Raw genomic sequence first — 5,224 nt, 5'->3', positions numbered from 1 at the left:
GGAAGGGTGTGAAAGGTGTTCGAATGTTGTAAAAACCTCTAAAATCCGCCCGTTTTCGTCACTTGCTGTCGAATCGACTCAATGCCAGATCGTCACATTGGCCGCTCTTCTCTAAGAAACGGATACACTTTCCGTCTGCAAAGCTACGTCGCGTGCTGCGGTATGCGGAGACACGAAAAGCACAATCGTAGATCACACAAGAAGCTTCTAAGTTGGTGTAATAGCCAGTAAGAAGCAGTATAATTCAAGTTTTAGTCATCGATTATTGACATTTTTGCCATCTTTGGTCCATGGACATGAGCTCGAACCTTAAGATTTTGCATGAAGGGAGGTCTAGCAGCAAGCGTTGCACGGTAGAATGTGAAAGTTGTTCGTAGGTAGTAAAAACCTGTAAAATCCGAGCGTTTTCGTCATTTGCTATCGAATCGACTTAATGACATATCGTCACATTGGTCGCTCTTCTCTATGAAACGGTTACACGTTTCGTCTGTAATGCTATGTCGCGTGCTACGGTATGCGAAGACACTAAAATCACAATAGTAGAACACAGAAGAAGCTTCTAAGTTGATGTATTAGCCAGTGAGAAGCACTACAATTTTAGTTTTAGTTATCGATTATTGTCTCTTTAGCCGGCTTTGGTGCCTTCGACATGAGCTAGTACCTTAAGATTTTGCCTGAAGAGAGGTCTATTACCACGTTGCGCGTGAGAATGTGAAAAGTGTTCATATGTATTAAAAACCTGTAAAATCTGCCCGTTTTCGTTATTTGCTATCGAATCGACTTAATGCCAGATCGTCACATTGGCCGATCTTCTCTATGGAACGGTTACACTTTTCGTCTGCAAAGCTATTTCACTTGCTGTGGTATGCGGAGACACTAAAAGCACCATAGTAGAACAAAAACAAGCTTCTTAGTTGATGTAATAGCCAGTAAGAAGAAGTAAAATTCAAGTTCGAGTTATCGATTATTGTTTTTTTAGCCGGCTTTGGCGCCGTTTACATGAGCTAGTTCCTTGAGATTTTGCCTGAAGGGAGGTCTAGCAGCCACGTTGCACGGGAGAATGTGAAAGGTGTTCATATGTAGTAAAAACCTGTAAAATCTGCCCGTTTTCGTCATTTGCTATGGAATCGACTTCATGCCAGATCGTCACATTGGTCGCTCCTCTCTAAGAAACGGTTACATTTTCCGTCTGCAAAGCTACGTCGCGTGCTGTGGTATGCGAAGACACTAAAAGGACCATAGTAGAACGCAGAAGAAGCTTCTAAGTTGATGTGATAGCCAGTAAGAAGCTATACAAATCAAGTTTTAGTTGTCGATTATCGACTTTTTAGCCGGCTTTGGTGCCTTGGACAAGAGCTAGGAACTTAAGATTTTGCATGAAGTGAGGTCTAGCAGCCACGTTGCACGGAAGGGTGTGAAAGGTGTTCGAATGTAGTAAAAACACCTAAAATCCGCCCGTTTTCGTCCTTTGCTATCGAATCGACTCAAAGCCAGATCGTCACACTGGCCGCTCTTCTCTATGAAACTCTCACACGTTTCGTCTGTAAAGCTATGTCGCGTCCTGCTGTATGCGGATACACTAAAAGCACAATCGTAGATCACACAAGAAGTTTCTAAGTTGGTGTAATAGCCAGTAAGAAGCAGTACAATTCAAGTTTTAGTTTTCGATTATTGACATTTTTGCCACCTTTGGTCCATGGACATGAGCTCGAACCTTAAGATTTTGCATGAAGGGAGGTCTAGCAGACCGCGTTGCACGGTAGAATGTGAAAGTTGTTTGTAGGTAGTAAAAACCTGTAACATCCAAGCGTTTTCGTCATTTGCTATCGAATCGACTTAATGCCAGATCGTCACATTGGCCGCTCTTCTCTATGAAACAGTTACACGTTTCGTCTGTAATGCTATGTCGCGTGCTGCGGTATGCGGATACACAAAATCACCATAGTAGAACACAAAAGAAGCTTCTAAGTTGATGTAATTGCCAGTAAGAAGCAGTACAATTCAAGTTTTAGTTATCGATTATTGACATTTTTGCCACCTTTGGTCCATGGACATGAGCTCGAACCTTAAGATTTTGCATGAAGGGAGGTCTAGCAGACCGTGTTGCACGGTAGAATGTGAAAGTTGTTTGTAGGTAGTAAAAACCTGTAAAATCCAAGCGTTTTCGTCATTTTCTATCGAATCGACTTAATGCCAGATCGTCACATTGGCCGCTCTTCTCTATGAAACAGTTACACGTTTCGTCTGTAATGCTATGTCGCGTGCTGCGGAATGCGGAGACACTAAAATCACCATAGTAGAACACAAAAGAAGGTTCTAAGTTGATGTAATTGCCGGTAAGAAGCAGTACAATTCAAGTTTTAGTTATCGATTATTGACATTTTTGCCACCTTTGGTCCATGGACATGAGCTCGAACCTTAAGATTTTGCATGAAGGAGGTCTAGCAGACCGCGTTGCACGGTAGAATGAGAAAGTTGTTTGTAGGTAGTAAAAACCTGTAAAATCCGAGCGTTTTCGTCATTTGCTATCGAATCGACTTAATGCCAGATCGTCACATTGACCGCTCTTCTCTATGAAACAGTTACACGTTTCGTCTGTAATGCTATGTCGCGTGCTGCGGTATGCGAAGACACTAAAAGGACCATAGTAGAACGCAGAAGAAGCTTCTAAGTTGATGTGATAGCCAGTAAGAAGCTTTACAAATCAAGTTTTAGTTGTCGATTATTGACTTTTTAGCCGGCTTTGGTGCCTTGGACAACAGCTAGGACATTAAGGTTTTGCATGAAGTGAGGTCTAGCAGCCACGTTGCACGGAAGGGTGTGAAAGGTGTTCGAATGTTGTAAAAACCTCTAAAATCCGCCCGTTTTCGTCACTTGCTGTCGAATCGACTCAATGCCAGATCGTCACATTGGCCGCTCTTCTCTATGAAACGGATACACTTTCCGTCTGCAAAGCTATGTCGCGTGCTGCGGTATGCGGAGACACGAAAAGCACAATCGTAGATCACACAAGAAGCTTCTAAGTTGGTGTAATAGCCAGTAAGAAGCAGTATAATTCAAGTTTTAGTCATCGATTATTGACATTTTTGCCATCTTTGGTCCATGGACATGAGCTCGAACCTTAAGATTTTGCATGAAGGGAGGTCTAGCAGCAAGCGTTGCACGGTAGAATGTGAAAGTTGTTCGTAGGTAGTAAAAACCTGTAAAATCCGAGCGTTTTCGTCATTTGCTATCGAATCGACTTAATGACATATCGTCACATTGGTCGCTCTTCTCTATGAAACGGTTACACGTTTCGTCTGTAATGCTATGTCGCGTGCTACGGTATGCGAAGACACTAAAATCACAATAGTAGAACACAGAAGAAGCTTCTAAGTTGATGTATTAGCCAGTGAGAAGCACTACAATTTTAGTTTTAGTTATCGATTATTGTCTCTTTAGCCGGCTTTGGTGCCTTCGACATGAGCTAGTACCTTAAGATTTTGCCTGAAGAGAGGTCTATTACCACGTTGCGCGTGAGAATGTGAAAAGTGTTCATATGTATTAAAAACCTGTAAAATCTGCCCGTTTTCGTTATTTGCTATCGAATCGACTTAATGCCAGATCGTCACATTGGCCGATCTTCTCTATGGAACGGTTACACTTTTCGTCTGCAAAGCTATTTCACTTGCTGTGGTATGCGGAGACACTAAAAGCACCATAGTAGAACAAAAACAAGCTTCTTAGTTGATGTAATAGCCAGTAAGAAGAAGTAAAATTCAAGTTCGAGTTATCGATTATTGTTTTTTTAGCCGGCTTTGGCGCCGTTTACATGAGCTAGTTCCTTGAGATTTTGCCTGAAGGGAGGTCTAGCAGCCACGTTGCACGGGAGAATGTGAAAGGTGTTCATATGTAGTAAAAACCTGTAAAATCTGCCCGTTTTCGTCATTTGCTATGGAATCGACTTCATGCCAGATCGTCACATTGGTCGCTCCTCTCTAAGAAACGGTTACATTTTCCGTCTGCAAAGCTACGTCGCGTGCTGTGGTATGCGAAGACACTAAAAGGACCATAGTAGAACGCAGAAGAAGCTTCTAAGTTGATGTGATAGCCAGTAAGAAGCTATACAAATCAAGTTTTAGTTGATGTAATAGCCAGTAAGAAGAAGTAAAATTCAAGTTCGAGTTATCGATTATTGTTTTTTTAGCCGGCTTTGGCGCCGTTTACATGAGCTAGTTCCTTGAGATTTTGCCTGAAGGGAGGTCTAGCAGCCACGTTGCACGGGAGAATGTGAAAGGTGTTCATATGTAGTAAAAACCTGTAAAATCTGCCCGTTTTCGTCATTTGCTATGGAATCGACTTCATGTCAGATCCTCACATTGGTCGCTCCTCTCTAAGAAACGGTTACATTTTCCGTCTGCAAAGCTACGTCGCGTGCTGTGGTATGCGAAGACACTAAAAGGACCATAGTAGAACGCAGAAGAAGCTTCTAAGTTGATGTGATAGCCAGTAAGAAGCTATACAAATCAAGTTTTAGTTGTCGATTATCGACTTTTTAGCCGGCTTTGGTGCCTTGGACAAGAGCTAGGAACTTAAGATTTTGCATGAAGTGAGGTCTAGCAGCCACGTTGCACGGAAGGGTGTGAAAGGTGTTCGAATGTAGTAAAAACACCTAAAATCCGCCCGTTTTCGTCCTTTGCTATCGAATCGACTCAAAGCCAGATCGTCACACTGGCCGCTCTTCTCTATGAAACTCTCACACGTTTCGTCTGTAAAGCTATGTCGCGTCCTGCTGTATGCGGATACACGAAAAGCACAATCGTAGATCACACAAGAAGCTTCTAAGTTGGTGTATTAGCCAGTAAGAAGCACTACAATTCTAGTTTTAGTTATCGATTATTGTCTCTTTAGCCGGCTTTGGTGCCTTCGACATGAGCTAGTACCTTAAGATTTTGCCTGAAGAGAGGTCTATTACCACGTTGCGCGGAAGAATGTGAAAAGTGTTCATATGTAGTAAAAACCTGTAAAATCTACCCGTTTTCGGCATTTGCTACCGAATCGACTTAATGACAGATCATCACATTGGCCGCTCTTCTCTACGAAACGGTTACACTTTTCGTCTGCAAAGCTATGTCTGCTGCTGCGGTATGCGGAGACACTAAAAGCACCATAGTAGAACACTGAAGAAGCTCCTAAGTTGATTTAATAGCCAGTAAGAAGCAGTACAATTCAAGTTTTAGTTATC

The sequence above is a fragment of the Schistocerca gregaria genome, unplaced genomic scaffold, assembly GCF_023897955.1.
Source record: "Schistocerca gregaria isolate iqSchGreg1 unplaced genomic scaffold, iqSchGreg1.2 ptg000474l, whole genome shotgun sequence".
Lineage (NCBI taxonomy): Eukaryota > Metazoa > Arthropoda > Insecta > Orthoptera > Acrididae > Schistocerca > Schistocerca gregaria.
Note: the sequence above shows the minus strand (reverse complement) of the source record.